Below are 20,624 nucleotides of genomic sequence, written 5' to 3'. Positions count from 1 at the left end.
CCTCTGGAAGCGACTTGGGATTGGGAGATCCTGCAAATGTATAAGACTTGCGATAAGACAAAATGGAATCTATTTTATAAAGAAAACTCATAAGACCTTAAATAACCTCTAAATCTTTAAGTAATGATAACAACCTCGAAGGAAGGCATTGGAAGTGAAATCTTAATTTTGGGAAAACGAGGAGTGTCGTCGGATCCAAGTGTTGAGTATGTTGTCATTGTGCTGTTGGAGCAGCGTTTGATGTTGTGCTGTTGGAGCAGCGTTTATTGTTGTGCTGTTGGAGCAGCGTGTGTTATTGTGCTGTTGGAGCAGCGTGTGTTGTGGTGCTGTTGGAGCAGCTATGTGTCGTTATGAAGTGTGTCTTTTGGTCGCAGAATCGACTTTACCTTAGGGTAAGCATTTAGAGACTTTAACTTCCCTAGAACACGTGGCGACGTGTCGAGTGAGGTCGGAGACGTTGTTTGACTAATCATTTTGCATACATGCAACATTAATGAGGTATTAACACAGGACGTACTCTGGACCTCGTCGGTTTCCAAAATGGTCATAAGACCCGGAATGCCGTGAAAGAGCTTTTGTAGACGTCTCTTGTAGCAGACCGAAATGGCAGACCTACGGGTTTACTGCTGATCTGACTACCACTGTGGGAGTAAGAGACATCACGGGCCGAAATGGCACCACCGTGGCTGGTGAAGGGCTGATCCGATGATGTCCATCCGTTCCGGATTGCATATTGGTTGACTGGGTTAACCTGCATACATATCACGCAACATGCATACTGACTTAGTTGATGAGTGTGGTTGCTATTTGATAAACTTACTTGGAACATGCTAATTGTTATTATTGTCATTATGATTTTGTGGAACATGCAACCCTAGGAATGATATCTCTAGTTATAAGCCTAAGTGGCTATCTATTATTTGTACCTATTGGGTTTATTATCTACATAGTTCTTTTGAGTTGACCCTCGCGTCTTCTGTGTGTGTTTTGGCGGACAACGCCTTTTGTCAGATGAATATTGCGGACTGGTACACCATGGTCCACCCTTCGGGGGGATTAGGTATGAGATGATCGATCAGGACGACCCCGGGTCGTGGGTGGTTGACCCCGCGAGCCACCGAGCGACGTATTCGGGGCGTATCATGGAGGATCACGTGGACAGTGGAGGACTCTTGAGGTCAGGAGTGTTGAGGCGATGCTCTGTCAGCTTCAACTTGCCACAGGGCGTTCACTGCGGACCAGGATTCGGAGGAGCACCGCCGCCACCGTCATCTTCAGAGGAGGAGGATCCCTCAGAGGAGATTCTAGTGGGAGTGCCTTCGGCAGGGTCTAGTGCACCCTCCGTTGCGATCATTGATGATCAGGGTTCGGGCCCTAAGCCCGTGAGTCCAGCATCGGAGCGCACTGCGGTTGCGAGAGGAGGACGGATAGGGTTAGTAGACTTGGTCGTTCTGGATTCTGATTCAGACGACGATCATGCTAGCACATAGTTTTGAGTGTTGGCATGAGCTCCTCGAATTAGGATTAGTGTAGGAGTAGAGTTTTAGCTCTGACAGTCTTGCTTCATTTGTTAATTAGGGGACAGGGTAGATCCGCCTATAGCTTTTTGTGTGGTTTCCTTACGGGGATCACAGAGAGTTGGTTGGACTTAGGAGGTCTTATTTTCAGGCCATTGGGTCAGCTGATTCTCAGTTTTGAGGGATGGTGTTGCGGGCTCTTCACCCTTTTCATTTGGTCTGTATATATTGCCTACGGGCGTCGCACTTTTCTTTCCGTCACTGGAGGTTTACTCGTGACGAGGTTACTACTACAGCGGGGGCTGTTTATATATGGTATATTAGTTCCGATTATTGTTATTGTTGGGTTTTATTTAATTCAGTCTTGTCTTAGTTATTATCGAAAAAAAAATATTCACGTTTTTCCGCATTAAGTTTATTTTGGTTACTAAAGTGACGCCACCGAAATCGGGGTGTTACATTGTGGTATCAGAGCACGGTCGAGTCTTTCGGGAGTTGTTGGGGAATAGGTCTTCTGTGCTAGGTTGTGTGACTCTGCAAAGAGTGAAAATTGATTGTCTGCAAGCGATTTTTCGCTTAAAAATTGATTGAAGTTATTGCTTACTCATATTGTATAGTGATGCTAGATGCTATCTTATGATAAGTACTGACTGTTTGCTTCCTTTAACAGAATATGGTGAATACTAACCAGCTAGCTGAGATGATGGCCACTATGGCCCAAGCGGTAACAGCGCAGGCCCAAGCGGTAACCGCACAGGCAAATGATAATGCCATGAGGCGTGCTACTGAAGAAGCACGTGAACAACATCAGCGCCAGAGGGAAATAACTCTGGACCAGAACAAAGGCCTCAATGACTTCAGGAGGCAAAACCCACCAAAGTTCTCTGGTGGTACTGATCCAGACGCAGCGGATCTCTGGATCCAGGAAATCGAGAAGATTTTCGGTGTTCTGCAAACTGTTGAGGGTGCCAAGGTGGGCATGGCGACCTATCTTCTGCTGGGAGATGCTGAATACTGGTGGAAGGGCACCAGGGGGATCATGGAAGCCAACCATGACGAAATTAACTGGAACTCGTTCCGGACTGCATTCTTGGAAAAGTATTTTCCGACAAGTGCCTGGGATGAGAGGGAGGCGCAGTTTCTGACACTCCGTCAGGGAGGTATGTCTGTACCGGAATTTGCTTCGAAGCTGGAGTCTTTGGCGAAGCATTTCCAATTCTTTAATGATCATGTTGACGAGCGCTACATGTGCAAGCGCTTCGTGAATGGACTGAGGCCGGATATTGAGGACTCAGTGAGGCCACTGGGAATCATGCGATTCCAATCATTGGTGGAGAAAGCCACGGAAGTGGAGCTGATGAAGAACCGGAGGCTGAACCGGGCTGGAACTGGAGGGCCGATGAGGTCGGGCTCTCAGAATAATCAAAACAGGGGAAGGTTTCAGAACAGGAGGCCGTATCAGCGTCCTGCTGGTAGAGGGTTTGCATCAGGATCTTACCGGCCCATGGTGGGTGCTGCTGGAGGTTCTGGAGGTCAGACTCAGAACAGGGAACTGACGTGCTTCAAGTGCGGGAAGCCGGGGCACTTTGCTCGTGCTTGTTCCGACACGAGGCCTCAATGCTTCAATTGCAACAAGTTGGGGCACACTGCTGCACAGTGCAGGCTACCAAAGGCGGAGCCAACCGTCAACACTGCTCAAGGAAAGCGTCCTGCTGCAAAGGCGAGAGTCTACACCATGGATGGTGAAGATGCTGAGGGGGTAGATGGACTGATTAGAGGCGACTGCGGGATTGACGGTAATCTTCTATCCGTACTTTTTGATTCCGGAGCAACGCATTCTTTTATCTCTAGAGATTGTGCAATCAGATTAAGACTTCCTATTACTGCTTTGAGCTTCGATCTGATAGTTGCTACTCCTGCCAAGACTCTACTTGCTAATTCAGCATGCATGTATTGTCGATAACCTACAACAATAGGATTTACCATGCTAACCTAGTATGCCTAACTCTTAAGAACCTAGATGTTATCCTAGGAATGGATTGGTTGTCCCGCTATCATTGTCTTTTGGACTGCAACCGAAAGAGAGTGGTATTCCCTGATTCGGATCTTTCCGAGTATCTATCTGCCAATCACATCAGCGTCGCTTTGAACGAGGGATCTCAGGAGTATTCTGTTTTGCTAAGCTTGGAGAGCAAAGGAAACCCAGAAGTTGGCAGTATTCCAGTGGTGAAAGAATTCACGGATGTTTTTCCTGGCGATGTACCTGGATTGCCGCCTGTGCGCGACATTGAGTTTGCTATAGACATCGTACCGGGAACAGGGCCGATTTCGATTGCACCATATCGTATGGCACCTGCGAGCTAGTGGAACTGAAGTCCCAACTCGAAGATCTTCTGTCGAAGGGATTCATACGACCAAGCGTTTCACCTTGGGGAGCGCCAGTCTTATTGGTGAAGAAGAAGGACGGGAAGTCGAGATTATGTGTCGACTACCGACAATTGAACAAGGTAACCGTCAAGAATAGGTATCCGTTACCTAGGATTGATGATTTGATGGATCAACTACGAGGAGCTACAATATTCTCGAAGATCGACCTGAAGTCGGGTTATCATCAAATCAGGGTCAAGACCGAGGATATCCAGAAGACGGCATTCAGAACCCGTTATGGACACTATGAGTACTTAGTGATGCCATTTGGGGTGACAAATGCGCCGGCAATATTCATGGCTTACATGAATATGACTTTCCATACATTCCTGGATCGATTCGTCGTGGTGTTTATCGACGACATTCTGATCTATTCAAAGAATGCTGAAGACCATGAGGAGCACTTGCGACAAGTTTTACAAGTGGTGAGGGAGAAGGAGTTGTATGCCAATCCTTCTAAGTGCGAATTTTGGCTCAAAGAGGTAAAATTCTTAGGCCATGTGATCTCTAAGGAGGGGATAGCTGTGGATCCAGCAAAGGTAGAGACCGTATTGTCGTGGGAACGGCCGAAGACAGTGACAGAGATCAGAAGTTTTGTCGGTTTGGCGGGATACTATCGTCGTTTCATCGAGAACTTCGCGAAGATAGTTGGACCTTTGACTCAACTGACGAGGAAGGACCAACCTTTTGCATGGACTGAAGCGTGCGAAACTAGTTTTCAGACGATGAAGGAACGGTTGACGACGTCACCTGTACTCGTCTTACCGCAACCGGAGGAACCTTATGAGGTATACTGTGATGCTTCGCATCAAGGTTTGGGATGTGTGCTGATGCAACATCGGAAGGTGGTTGCTTATGCTTCAAGACAACTGAAGGTGCATGAGAAGAATTATCCGACTCATGACTTGGAACTAGCTGCAATCGTATTTGCGCTGAAGATTTGGAGACATCACTTATATGGATGCAATTTCACCATATTCAGTGATCATAAGAGCTTGAAGTACTTGTTTGAGCAGAAGGAGCTGAACATGAGGCAGCGCCGGTGGATGGAATTTCTCAAAGATTACGAGTTCACTCTGCAATATCATCCTGGAAAGGCAAATGTTGTTGCTGATGCCTTGAGCAGGAAGATGCACATCTCGTCGATGATGGTGAAGGAGCTGCAGCTGTTAGAGCAATTTCGAGATTTGAGCTTGGATGTGAAATTATCCGAGGGAGAACTGAAGTTCGGGATGATCAGAATTACCAATGGGTTGATGGAAGAAATCCGAGACCAACAGTTACAAGATGAGTTTCTGCCCGGGAAAAGAAATTTGGTAAGTCAAGGTAAAGACCCAGAATTCAAGGTAGGAAGTGACAATATCCTACGGTGCAAGGATAGGGTTTGTGTGCCTAACAACCCTGACTTGAGAAGATTGATTTTGGATGAAGGTCACAAGAGCAAGTTAAGCATTCATCCTGGAATGAAGAAGATGTACCAGGACTTGAAGGTGAATTTTTGGTGGCCAGGAATGAAAAGACAAGTGGCTGAGTATGTAGCTGCATGTCTGACATGTCAGAAGGCGAAGGTGGAGCATCAGAAGTCTTCAGGTATGCTACAAAGCTTGGATGTGCCAGAATGGAAATGGGATAGCATATCGATGGATTTCGTCGTGGCTTTGCCAAGAACTCAGAAGGGATACGATTCTATTTGGGTAATCGTGGATCGACTGACTAAGTCGGCTCATTTCGTACCGGTGAGGACTACGTACAACGTGGAGAAACTATCAGAGATATATATAGCGGAGATTGTACGACTTCACGGAGTACCGACAAGTATTGTATCCGATCGAGACCCGAAGTTTACATCACATTTTTGGGGAGCTCTTCAAGAAGCGTTGGGAACGAGGCTGAGACTAAGTTCTGCTTATCATCCTCAGACTGATGGACAGACTGAGAGAACTATTCAGTCGTTGGAGGATTTGCTACGCGCTTGCGTTCTGGACAACAAGGGCAGTTGGGATACCTTATTGCCATTGATTGAGTTCACATACAACAACAGTTTTCATACGAGCATTGGTATGGCACCGTATGAGGCTTTGTATGGCCGCAAGTGTAGAACACCTTTGTGTTGGTACCAAAACGGAGAAAATCTGTTGGTAGGACCGGAACTTCTGCAACAGACCACTGAGAAGATCAAGCAGATCAGAGAGAAGATGAGGACTTCTCAGAGTAGACAGAAGAGTTATGCAGATCAGAGGCGCAGAACTCTGGAGTTCGAAGAAGGAGATCATGTATTTCTGAGAGTTACTCAGACGACGGGTGTTGGTCGAGCAATCAAGTCAAAGAAGCTTACGCCCAAGTTCATTGGACCGTATAAGATCACTCGTCGAATTGGACCAGTCGCATATCAGATTGCACTACCTCCATTTCTATCAAATATTCATGATGTATTCCACGTGTCACAACTGAGGAAATATATTGCGGATCCGACACATGTTATCGAGCTGGATGATATTGAGTTGAAGGATGATCTGTCTTTCGAGACACCGCCAATCAGCATTGGTGACACCAGGATAAAACAGTTGAGAGGGAAAGAGATCGAGTTAGTGAAGGTTATTTGGAATAAAGACACTGGTGATGCGACATGGGAGCTGAAGGAGAAGATTCAAGAACAGTATCCAGAACTTTTTACTAACCCTTAAGTTTCGAGGTCGAAACTTTCTTTTTGGAGGGTAGTAATGTAAGGCCCGAGTTTTTAAGTTTATGCTAAGTGAATAAACTTCTTATTCACGATTAGGGTTGATGTAATGTGAAGGGAAACCTGAACGAAAGTTTATTAAATGAAATATATTTATGAAGGAGAAAGTTCAGGAAAAGTTCAAGGATTGCATTATGATCGATAAAAGTTATAGCACGAACGATTTACGCTTAAACCTAGGTCAGAAACCCTAGTATATAGCTAATTTTCACTTTTAGGCACGATGGCAGTTAATTCCAAAAATCTTCAGAGAAATGTTAGAACTTCTCTTTTTCCATATATCGCGATCGTCTCGAGGCGAAACTCTAGGATCTACGAACGTCCGATTCCAATCATCGGAAGTTTGCCGAAACCGAATCCCTGGTATTTCAAAACCCTAGAATTTCTCGACAATGGGGACTTTATCTATTCAGAGCTTCAAATGAATATTCCACACGCGTACACCCATTTCTCTTGATGATTTCAATCTTTCTTCCGAAGGAAGTTTTCCATTCCGACATTCAATGCAAAAAGCAACTTATCGGGTAAAATAGTTTTATACCGACTATGCTTTAGTTGCCAAAAATACAAGGAGACCTCTTTATAGTTTTGGAATTCTTTTGCCAAAACATATCTAACAATTCATGGAGAATGACGCCGGAAAAATCGGATTCGCGAAACTTTCATTTTCCCGCGAATTTCCACCTTCTATATATAGCAAATAAAGGAAGAAAAAACACAATTTTCCTCCATTTTCTCTCCTCTAAACCGCGGCCAAGAACAAGGAAGAAGGAAGAAGAGTTTTTCTTCATCATTTGCTTGATCGTTGATCCGTTAGTTGCTACTTCAAGGCTTCGAGGTATAGTCGCTAATCCTTACCTCTGATCGCTTTTTCCATAGCTTTTCTGTAGAGTTTTCTGAGCGGGTAGTTTATGGGTTTTTGCAAAACTATCCCGAATCTTTCATTTCTGATTCTAAACCTCTTCTATGTATGCCCAAGATCACTTCTGCCGGATTAGATTTTCCGTTATGTCGCCGGAATTCCGCCGGAATCAATTTGAGCCTAAAATACCCATTTATGTAGTTTTTGAGTAAAGTTCCAATCTTTAGGCTGAAAACTATCGCCTTAGCTTAGTGCTAGTAGGATTAGTTGTCATAAACGTCGTTGGTGACGTCCCTGCAAAATTTTATTTTTGGGATTTCAGTTTTGAAAATCCTAAGTTAAAAATCATGACCAAAATACCCCTGCGACAGTTTTTGATCCGATAATTTTTCCGAGTTCAGAATACCCTTAGTTACGGCTTATGAAAGCATAGGAACCAAGTTTGATCGAAGAAAAATCGAGCCCCATAATTAGCCAAAGTGGCCGAGCCTATTAGATGGGGGAGGAGGAAATTTCCTTTTCCGAAAACTTGTCCTTTCGCGCTAGATTATCGTACCTTAGAGTATAGATTACTTCGAGTAACCTTAGTACGTATCGATAACTTAGTTTTCGATAGATTCTGATAGTATTTCTGTGATTTTGTTTTAAAGGAACTTTCGAGGAATTTCCTGAGGAACAACCCTTTGAGTGCGAGGAAGCACTAGTTGATCATTATGGAGAACTTTCAGGTGAGGGCTTCTCACTGAATCTCTAGTTAATGCTTAGGGTCGATATTTCGACATTGTTTACTGTTTATGCACTGAGATTGTGTGTGATTGAAAATGTTTTCTGAGGCTTCGGTTGACAATGTAGATGATTCATCTACTGAATGTTTTTGAAGATTGACTTACATGCTATGTGCTATGTGGGTAATCTAGGATGTGTGGTGCATGCTTTATATGCTAAGTGCTAAGTGTTAATGTTGAGATTTCTTGATATATGACATGTTGTTGATTGTGATGATTTAAATATGCTTTACACTGGAAATCTGAGATTCTGAATGGTGAGGATAGCGGGCAGGTCATGCCGATTTTATTTTGAGAGTTTCGAGAAAGTTTGATAGGACGAACGAGGTTCGGGCCTTGATTTTGTTTTAGTGGATCGAGACATCCTCTGGAAGCGACTTGGGATTGGGAGATCCTGCAAATGTATAAGACTTGCGATAAGACAAAATGGAATCTATTTTATAAAGAAAACTCATAAGACCTTAAATAACCTCTAAATCTTTAAGTAATGATAACAACCTCGAAGGAAGGCATTGGAAGTGAAATCTTAATTTTGGGAAAACGAGGAGTGTCGTCGGATTCAAGTGTTGAGTATGTTGTCATTGTGCTGTTGGAGCAGCGTTTGATGTTGTGCTGTTGGAGCAGCGTTTATTGTTGTGCTGTTGGAGCAGCGTGTGTTATTGTGCTGTTGGAGCAGCGTGTGTTGTGGTGCTGTTGGAGCAGCTATGTGTCGTTATGAAGTGTGTCTTTTGGTCACAGAATCGACTTTACCTTAGGGTAAGCTTTTAGAGACTTTAACTTCCCTAGAACACGTGGCGACGTGTCGAGTGAGGTCGGAGACGTTGTTTGACTAATCATTTTGCATACATGCAACATTAATGAGGTATTAACACAGGACGTACTCTGGACCTCGTCGGTTTCCAAAATGGTCATAAGACCCGGAATGCCGTGAAAGAGCGTTTGTAGACGTCTCTTGTAGCAGACCGAAATGGCAGACCTACGGGTTTACTGCTGATCTGACTACCACTGTGGGAGTAAGAGACATCACGGGCCGAAATGGCACCACCGTGGCTGGTGAAGGGCTGATCCGATGATGTCCATCCGTTCCGGATTGCATATTGGTTGACTGGGTTAACCTGCATACATATCACGCAACATGCATACTGACTTAGTTGATGAGTGTGGTTGCTATTTGATAAACTTACTTGGAACATGCTAATTGTTATTATTGTCATTATGATTTTGTGGAACATGCAACCCTAGGAATGATATCTCTAGTTATAAGCCTAAGTGGCTATCTATTATTTGTACCTATTGGGTTTATTATCTACATAGTTCTTTTGAGTTGACCCTCGCGTCTTCTGTGTGTGTTTTGGCGGACAACGCCTTTTGTCAGATGAATATTGCGGACTGGTACACCATGGTCCAGCCTTCAGGGGGGATTAGGTATGAGATGATCGATCAGGACGACCCCGGGTCATGGGTGGTTGACCCCGCGAGCCACCGAGCGACGTATTCGGGGCGTATCATGGAGGATCACGTGGACAGTGGAGGACTCTTGAGGTCAGGAGTGTTGAGGCGATGCTCTGTCAGCTTCAACTCGCCACCGGGCGTTCACTGCGGACCAGGATTCGGAGGAGCACCGCCGCCACCGTCATCTTCAGAGGAGGAGGATCCCTCAGAGGAGATTCTAGTGGGAGTGCCTTCGGCAGGGTCTAGTGCACCCTCCGTTGCGATCATTGATGATCAGGGTTCGGGCCCTAAGCCCGTGAGTCCAGCATCGGAGCGCACTGCGGTTGCGAGAGGAGGACGGATAGGGTTAGTAGACTTGGTCGTTCTGGATTCTGATTCAGACGACGATCATGCTAGCACATAGTTTTGAGTGTTGGCATGAGCTCCTCGAATTAGGATTAGTGTAGGAGTAGAGTTTTAGCTCTGACAGTCTTGCTTCATTTGTTAATTAGGGGACAGGGTAGATCCGCCTATAGCTTTTTGTGTGGTTTCCTTACGGGGATCACAGAGAGTTGGTTGGACTTAGGAGGTCTTATTTTCAGGCCATTGGGTCAGCTGATTCTCAGTTTTGAGGGATGGTGTTGTGGGCACTTCACCCTTTTCATTTGGTCTGTATATATTGCCTACGGGCGTCGCACTTTTCTTTCCGTCACTGGAGGTTTACTCGTGACGAGGTTACTACTACAGCGGGGGCTGTTTATATATGGTATATTAGTTCCGATTATTGTTATTGTTGGGTTTTATTTAATTCAGTCTTGTCTTAGTTATTATCGAAAAAAAAAATATTCACGTTTTTCCGCATTAAGTTTATTTTGGTTACTAAAGTGACGCCACCGAAATCGGGGTGTTACAAGTATTGTAAGACCTGGATTTTCAGAACAAGCTAGTTTCCGACTCACGCGTAGAATCAGTGTAAGCGTGACAGGAGTTTGACATTTGAGAAAGATTAATGAAGAAGAAAGTTCAGGAATTGCTTGAGGAATGTTGCGTAGTTGTTTTCGGAGTTAGTGCGAGTCGTTTGCACACCTGCCTTATGGCGAGCGTGTCCAGAATAGGCTATTTCGCTCTTAAAGCAACGTTTTGAGTGAGATTTCGAACTCTCGGAAAATTTAAAGATTCTCTTTATTTTTCCATCGACCAGCGTTTCATTTCGGAACTCTGGACTGTACGCACGATAGGTTTCACTTTTCGGATGTCCGCCGACGCTAATTTCTTTGCTTCGAAACCCTATTTTCGAGCAATGGATGAAGACTTTTTCTATTCGGGACTTCTAACGAAGATTCCGTCCGCGTTTCCAGACTTGTTTCGACATTTCCAATCTTTCTTCTGTTGGAAGTTTTGTCGTCTGAGCATCACAGCAAAAGTAGTTTTTCGGGGCAGATTAACCGACACCGCTTTTGAGTTTTTCGATATCGTTTTTCCCAAATCCTAGATATTTGTTTTGAGTTCTGGAATTCTGACGCTAGAATCTCTCTTAGAATTCCACGGTGATGGTGCTGCAAAAATCGGAATCGCGAAATTTTCATTTTCCCGCGATTTCGCCCGCCTATAAATAGGCGAAAAAGCAAAAATCCTCTCATTTTCACCCATTGGAGCCGCGAGTTTGGGGAGCTTGGGGGAGAAGGAGATTTTCGCGAAACCTTGACCAATCTTCGTGCAGTTCGTCTCTACTTCTAGGTATCAAGGTAACTAACACGATTCCTACCTCTGATTATTGTTTCTGTTGCGTTTCTGAAGTCGTTTCTGTGCTCTAAGTTTTGAGCTTTTTCTAAAATTGTCCGATTTCTCTGATTTCTCGCTTGGGTTATGTTCCTTATGTTCCCCTGAGTCTAAAACCTCTGTCAGTAAACTCTGATTGCGATCCATTTGACCGGGATCTGAAAAACTGATTCAAAACCTTTTTGTCTCACATTTCGAAACTTTATTGTCGTAAAGCTATAATCTGACTTCGTGCCTTTAGGATTTGTTGTCACGGATGTCATGAGGATCGTTGCTGTCAAATCTGTTTTCAGAACTGATAACTTTGAAGTTTTGAGCCTTTATTTTGGACCAAAATGCCCCTGCGTAGTCGTATTTCGGCCCGATTGTCCGAAAATTGTTCTGACAGTTTCTTTGCCTTAGTTTTACCCTAAAACTACCTTGTGAATTGATTTGATCAAAGAAAAAGAGCCGAAGCCCTTTTTCCTTTGAGGCCGTGGACTATTTCCTTTAGGGGGGAGTTTTTCGGTTTCGAAAACTTGTCTTTTCGTACCTGATTGTCCTATTCTGAAGCTTTAATGCTTTGTCTATCGTTTATGTATTGTTTTGCGATCGAACTAATCGATTTTGTTTGGATTCTGCTTTGTTTTTCTCCGAGGTTCAGTTGAGGGAACTTTGGAAGACTCAGAGCAATTGTTTGAGGAGAACTTTGTTTGCGAAGCTGGAACAGCTCGAGGTTAGGGCAACTTACATATTAGCTATGACTGCATGATAGGCGTCGATAAATTCGACTTATGCTTTATCTGATGTTGTTTATGATGATGAGTTGATGTTATGATGCTTTTCCATAACCTGTGATATTGTGATATTGTTGGATTGAGCGTTTTGACGCGACTTCGGAGTGGAGATTCATTGATCTGGTGATCTTTGATATTTCGGGTTGGATGAACAACCCTAGGCAAGTCCAAATGTGGGGTTTGAGACTTAGCCATATGTTGGAATTCTTAGACTTTCCCCGGGAAATGTATTTTGGGTGGTTGATCTTTGAAAACTTAGAATGATAGAGCTTTGAAAAACTAAAGACTTGGGAAACTTAGACTTTGAGAAATAAACTCATAACTTGACTAATTCGAATTGGAACAATTTTTATTAACGTTTAAGCATAGGAGAACTGAAGGGGAAAATATTTACGAAAGACGGGGAAAAGTCGACTTTGTTGTGGGTTTGGAGAGTTATCGGAATTGGGGGAAGCCACTAAGGTGAGCTATGGTGATGATTGAAAGTCACCGAGTACTCTAGTACTCTTGGGGAGTGTTGTGGAGCCGTGTTGTATTGACCGACACCTAGTGCTCTTGTTGTTTGGGCTGTGTTGTATTGACCGACACTAGACCCTTGTGTACTCTGTGGATGGAGTTGTGTTGTATTGACCGACACTTACTCCGAGTTGTGTTGTATTGACCGACACTAACTCATGGGTTTGTTGAGATTGGGTTGTGAGCTAAACACTTTCGTGGTAAGGGCGATTCGTTGTTTGGCTAACCTCGTTGCATTCAATCGGGTGAATAACGGGAATGGTTCACCTGTGCATATCATGGTGAATAACGGGAATGGTTCACCTTGCATAAATGATGAATAACGGGAATGGTTCATCATTCGGTGAATAACGGGAATGGTTCACCAAGGATGAATAACGGGAATGGTTCATCCAGGATGGATAACGGGAATGGTCCATCCATAGTGAGAATGCTTCACTTGTGGCGAACGGGAACGCGTCACAAATCCGGATTCATATTGTGCATTTCACGCATACATTCATGCTGACTGAGACTGTGTGCTGTTTGTTTATTGAAGCAATGTTAGAGCCATAACATGCTAGGATTACTTATATGCTTATATAACAACTTATATATATACCCTGTCACATGTTGAGTGTATATGTACTTATTGCTGTGAGTTGACCCTAGCGCCTTGGCTTTGTTTGTATGTTTGTCTTTGGGCGGTCGGCCTGCTGCCAGATGTCGATGGCCGACTGGTTCTCGACGGTCTCTCCCTCGGGGGGGATCAGATATGAGTTGCTGGATAGGGATGCCCCCACCGCTTGGGTGATCGATGTGGCTGGTCACCGGGCGACGTATAGGGGAAGGGTCATGGAGGACCAGACGGATGAGCGAGGACGCCTGACGAGCGGAGTGCTACGGCGTATGGAGCTGAGTTTCAACTTGCCGACTTCAGATCGTTGTGGGTTTGGCACTGGGAGGTTAGGTTGGGCAGGCGTCATGTTTTGTGTAGAGCTCTGATTCGTTTTGCTTTTGGGATCGGGTAGGTTTCCGACGCATGACTTTTCGTGTGGTTCTCTTACTGAGGGATCACAGTGAGTCAGTTGGACCATAGGGGTCTTTGCTTAGGCCATATTGAGGCCGACTTTCTCCTAGTGGTTTGTAATTATAATTTTCTCACTTACACTTCTGGGTCTGTATATATTTGCCTACGGGCACACTGCTTTGGAGTCACTGCGAGTGCGCGTGACGTGGGAGTGCAGCTGAGGCTGTACATGTTTATATTTGATGTATGTTGGTTAGTTTAGTAGTTGGGTTTTGTCTTTACTTCCTTATCGTTTTGATTTAAAGGAAAGAAAACGGAAAAAAAATTACCTGTTTTCAGCGTAAAGTCTATTTTTGGTTACTAAAGTGACACCTGGAAATCGGGGTGTTACATTGTGGTATCAGAGCTTAGTCGAGTCTTTTGGGAGTCTTTGGGGAATAGGTCTTCTGTGCTAGGTTGTGTGACTCTGCAAAGAGTGAAAATTGATTGTCTGCAGAGCGATTTTCGCTCTAAGTGTTTGCGTTACTACTTAATCGGATTGAGTGGTTTGTCTAGTGCTACCGTATGGCTAGTACTAATCGGACGTTTGATGAGATATAGGATGGTGGACCTTAACCGGATGGCGGGGGCAATAGCTACACTGATCGAGGCAATGATGAACCAGGCTGCGGAAGACGCTTATATGCGCGCTGAAGAGGCTGCACGTGAGCATCACCAACGACTGATGGCGACGGCGATGTATCAACAAAGAGGAATGAACCGAACAGGAGCTGGGGGACCAATAAGGTCAGGATCTCAAGGCTACAACGGAAGGAAGAGCTACCATAAGTGGGGACCATATCAGCGTTCCGAGGGAAGAAATCTTATCTCAAGAGAGTACAAACCGACGACTGCTGATACTGGGGGGAAGCCAGTTGGTGACAAAGGAGTGACATGTTTTCGTTGCAGAAAGTTTGGGCATTTTGCTAACAAATGCTCAGTGATTGGACGGAGATGCTTCAAGTGTAACCGAGAGGGGCATCTAGCTGTGAACTGCAAGACACCCCAGGAGGAAACGTCTGATAGTAAGATGAAAGGGAATGATGCTACCGAAGGGACAGGAAACAAGACTTCGGGAAGAGCAGTGACGTGTTACAGGTGCAGGGAAGTAGGGCACTATGCTAGTAAGTGCAAGACCAAAGAAAGTCTATGCTTCAATTGCAACCAACCGGGACATTTCTCCCAAGATTGCAAGGCACTCAGGGGCGAATCATCAGGGAATGTTGGGAAAGGAAAACAACTTGCTACAGAGGAAAGGATTCATATCAAGGGAGGAGCAAGAGTTGAGGAGTCGAACGAGGAAGAACGTGGGAACGATGGTAATATTTTAACTGTTCTCGTATTCTAGAATAACTTACTCTTTTATATTCAAGCGAGTGTGACGCGCCTAACTTGTATTTACTACTTAGACTATGATCCTATGATTATTATCCCTAGTAGGACCTTATTCGAAGTTGCTCGTGATTTAACTATAGAGGTTACACGAGATCTAGAATAGCACGCGGAGCTAGGGAGTTGTTTTACCGAGGCGTTGATAAGGAAGCTAGGATCTCAGGGAAATTCCTTATGAGTACGAATCGTAGGATTTTAGGGCGTTTAGTTTTGAAGCGGAGTCGTTAGAGGATCTTTCGGCAAAAGGGATTCATTCGACCGAGTGTTTCACCATGGGGAGCGCCAGTGCTGTTAGTCAAGAAGAAGGACGGAAGGTCGAGATCGTGGGTGGATTATCGACAATTGAACAAGGCGACGATCAAGAACAGATACCCGTTGTCGAGGATAGATGATTTGATGGACCAACTACGAGGGGCTACCGTATTTTCCAAGATAGATTTGAGGTCAGGCTATCGTCGGATCAGAGTGAAGATTGAGGATATACCGAAGACTGCTTTCAGGACACGTTAAGGACACTACGAGTACCTAGTGATGCCGTTTGGAGTGACGAATGTACCTGCTGTTTTCATGGATTACATGAACCGCATCTTTCAGGAGTTCTTAGATCGGCGTGTGGTGGTGTTTATTGAGGACATATTGATCTATTCGAAGGACGCGAATAAACATGAAGGACATTTGCGCCAAGTTTTACAATTGTTGAGAGAGAAAAAGCTGTATGCGAACCCTTCCAAGTGTGAATTCTGGCTGGAGGAAGTCAATTTCTTAGGCCATGCTATCTCGAAGGAGGGCATAGCTGTGGATCCGGCGAAAGTGGAGACTGTTTTGGCTTGGGAGCAACCGAAGATGGTGACAGAGATCAGAAGTTCTGTGGATTTAGCTGGATATTATAGACGCTTCATTGAGGGATTTGCCAAGATTGTTGGACCTTTGACTCAATTGACGAGGAAGGATTAATCTTTTACATGGATTGAGGGTGTGTGGTTCCGTAGCGGAATCGTTAGGAACTTGATATCAGGATAATTGTGGTTACTGGATGTTAGGAACTCATTGTCTGTTCCAGTGGGTTTTTCTAAATTTCCACCTTCGATGTATTAGGCCTGATCAACCTAATATTGAGGGGGTGATATTCGGAATCACAGCTGGTTATGGACTTTGATAGAAGGATGTGTAAGATGAATTTGAATTGATTGAGGATTAGTCGGATTTGGGAGGAGAGTTCGTGTTAAGCATTTGATTGTGAAAGATTAAGATTTAAATCTTTGGAAGTCGATGAGTGTCGTATAGACGTTAACTGGTTAGTTCGTGTGATTACTCCAAGTAGAGGTAGACCAAGTCAAGAGATTTAGTGCTGGAAAAGTATTAAGTAGTTTCTCGGAAGTTATGAAGTTATAGGTTATGTGATTGCTGAGTGGAATTGTTAGAGACTAAATAAGTTGGATTTAATCAGGTTTTAGATGATAGCTTGATGGTAGCAAGAGTGAGAAGAATTAACTCTGAACTAGATTGTTATAGTCGAGTTCGAGCAATAAGTTTCGCTAAGCGTTCGATTAATATGTGGAGACATTATAGTCTTAAGAGATGAATTTTCATTTGAAAAGTGTTGAATTAATGATTAAGTTGGAGAAAGAAAGTTTTAGCATAAGTTGAATACTTGAGGTTGGTGATATGGATTCCAAGGAAATATGCTGAGATTACTAAGTGAGATTTACTAAGTTAGATTGAAATCTTAGGGTTAAGATTGAATCTTGAGAGCCGAGAATCACGTACGAGTAGGAGATCTTATGGTTGTAGGTGTGACAATAGGAGTTGAATCTTAGAAGATTGAAGACCTGAAGGTGAGTTTCGGGTTAAGACCATTGAGGTGTAGTATAAGAGAGATCTTGAAGTAAGGGAATTCTGGGTTGTGTGAAGTGTTAAGGTTGGTGATCGATTGATGTTGATTATGAGGTTGCGGACATCATGACCATGTGATAAGATTTGAATGATGTTAGCATAATAAGTTATGATTATGGATAGCAGGATCAAGTGGTGAGTGTGGAAGCATGACGACACTTATCAGGTCGTTTGGGTAAGTGAAGGAGTTATAGTTTTAAGGAACGGATATTCATTTAAGAAGTATTGAAGGATTAAAGGTCGTTAGAGGACCAAACTTGGTGAAGGTTTAGGTTTTAAATCTATGAATGTCTGTCTAAGGTGTGTAGGACTTGAAGTTTGTCAGAATTTGATTGAGAAATTAAGAAGTTGATTGACAAGATGGTGAGGGAGTCACAAAAAGGAAGGTGTTAGTATTAAGACGAATATCTGAGGTTGTTATATTTTGACGAGTTTCGTAGAGTTTAAGAGTCAATGGCTAGTTAAGTCCCTTGAGGTATAGTTATGATGTAATCTTCTAGAGGATAAGTCTCGATTTGTGCGAAGGGTTAGGGATTTCAGTGAGTGTAAATAGGTTTGAGTGAGGGAAGTTTCGAGGAAGAAGACGGTAAAAACGGATTGTTAGATATTAAGAGGAGGATTATCTTATAAGTTGTTGATAAATTGATGTTGAAGGGGGATAAGATTGGTGAAGGACTAGAAATAAGGACATAGGTCGAGGTTTAATCCGAGTAGCGACTAAGTAGAAGTTTGATTTCTTGGTGTTTGTAAAGATAGTTACGAAGTTGGAGGTGTTATAATGGACTAGCAGTTTTCAAGGGGATGAAACGTCTAGAAGTTATCGAACGAACAAGTGGAGTTTTGGACAGTAGATGAAGATCATGAGGACAAGTTGAGTATCTACCTTAAGATGACAGAGAGGCACCGAGTTTAAGAAGAATTTCGGACGACCGAAAGTAAAGAAGTAAGTGGCTAAGATGGTGCGACTGCACGGAATGCCAACCGGTATCATTTCAAGCAGAGGTCCGACGTAAGTAATCGAGTCAGACGACATGAGGTTGAATGATGTTTTGTCTTTTGAGACGCCGATAGTTAGCAGTGGGAATAGAAGAGTGAAACAGTTAAGGGGAAGGCAGATTGCTTAAGTAAAGATTTTGAGGAACAATGACACAGGCACTACTACATGAGAATTGGAAGATAAGATCGAGGAACTGTATTCCGGACTTTCTCAGAACTCTGAGTTTCGAGGACGAAACTTTCTTTTTGGAGGGGAGTATTGTAAGGCCCGAGTTTTTAAGTTTATGCTAAGTGAATAAACTTCTTATTCACGATTAGGGTTGATGTAATGTGACGGGAAATCTGAACGAAAGTTTATTAAATGAAATATATTTATGAAGGAGAAAGTTCAGGACAAGTTCAAGGATTGCATTATGATCGATAAAAGTTATAGCACGAACGTTTTACGCTTAAACCTAGGTCAGAAACCCTAGTATATAGCTAATTTTCACTTTTAGGCACGATGGCAGTTAATTCCAAAAATCTTCAGAGAAATGTTAGAACTTCTCTTTTTCCATATATCACGATCGTCTCGAGGCGAAACTCTAGGATCTACGAACGTCCGATTCCAATCATCGGAAGTTTGCCGAAACCGAATCCCTGGTATTTCAAAACCCTAGAATTTCTCGACAATGGGGACTTTATCTATTCAGAGCTTCAAATGAATATTCCACACGCATACACCCATTTCTCTTGATGATTTCAATCTTTCTTCCGAAGGAAGTTTTCCATTCCGACATTCAATGCAAAAAGCAACTTATCGGGTAAAATAGTTTTATACCGACTATGCTTTAGTTGCCAAAAATACAAGGAGACCTCTTTATAGTTTTGGAATTCTTTTGCCAAAACATATCTAACAATTCATGGAGAATGACGCCGGAAAAATCGGATTCGCGAAACTTTCATTTTCCCGCGAATTTCCACCTTCTATATATAGCAAATAAAGGAAGAAAAAACACAATTTTCCTCCATTTTCTCTCCTCTAAACCGCGGCCAAGAACAAGGAAGAAGGAAGAAGAGTTTTTCTTCATCGTTTGCTTGATCGTTGATCCGTTAGTTGCTACTTCAAGGCTTCGAGGTATAGTCGCTAATCCTTACCTCTGATCGCTTTTTCCATAGCTTTTCTGTAGAGTTTTCTGAGCGGGTAGTTTATGGGTTTTTGCAAAACTATCCCGAATCTTTCATTTCTGATTCTAAACCTCTTCTATGTATGCCCAAGATCACTTCTGCCGGATTAGATTTTCCGTTATGTCGCCGGAATTCCGCCGCAATCAATTTGAGCCTAAAATACCCATTTATGTAGTTTTTGAGTAAAGTTCCAATCTTTAGGCTGAAAACTATCGCCTTAGCTTAGTGCTAGTAGGATTAGTTGTCATAAACGTCGTTGGTGACGTCCCTGTAAAATTTTATTTTTGGGATTTCAGTTTTGAAAATCCTAAGTTAAAAATCATGACCAAAATACCCCTGCGACAGTTTTTGATCCGATAATTTTTCCGAGTTCAGAATACCCTTAGTTACGGCTTATGAAAGCATAGGAACCAAGTTTGATCGAAGAAAAATCGAGCCCCATAATTAGCCAAAGTGGCCGAGCCTATTAGAGGGGGGAGGAGGAAATTTCCTTTTCCGAAAACTTGTCCTTTCGCGCTAGATTATCGTACCTTAGAGTATAGATTACTTCGAGTAACCTTAGTACGTATCGATAACTTAGTTTTCGATAGATTCTGATAGTATTTCTGTGATTTTGTTTTAAAGGAACTTTCGAGGAATTTCCTGAGGAACAACCCTTTGAGTGCGAGGAAGCACTAGTTGATCATTCTGGAGAACTTTCAGGTGAGGGCTTCTCACTGAATCTCTAGTTAATGCTTAGGGTCGATATTTCGACATTGTTTACTGTTTATGCACTGAGATTGTGTGTGATTGAAAATGTTTTCTGAGGCTTCGGCTGACAATGTAGATGATTCATCTACTGAATGTTTTTGAAGATTGACTTACATGCTATGTGCTATGTGGGTAATCTAGGATGTGTGGTGCATGCTTTATATGCTAAGTGCTAAGTGTTAATGTTGAGATTTCTTGATATATGACATGTTGTTGATTGTGATGATTTAAATATGCTTTACACTGGAAATCTGAGATTCTGAATGGTGAGGATAGCGGGCAGGTCATGCCGATTTTATTTTGAGAGTTTTGAGAAAGTTTGATAGGACGAACGAGGTTCGGGCCTTGATTTTGTTTTTTAGTGGATCGAGACATCCTCTGGAAGCGACTTGGGATTGGGAGATCCTGCAAATGTATAAGACTTGCGATAAGACAAAATGGAATCTATTTTATAAAGAAAACTCATAAGACCTTAAATAACCTCTAAATCTTTAAGTAATGATAACAACCTCGAAGGAAGGCATTGGAAGTGAAATCTTAATTTT

The sequence above is a fragment of the Lotus japonicus genome, chromosome 4, assembly GCF_012489685.1.
Source record: "Lotus japonicus ecotype B-129 chromosome 4, LjGifu_v1.2".
Lineage (NCBI taxonomy): Eukaryota > Viridiplantae > Streptophyta > Magnoliopsida > Fabales > Fabaceae > Lotus > Lotus japonicus.
The sequence above is the reverse complement of the archived record's forward strand: the minus strand, read 5'-3'. Positions refer to the sequence as shown.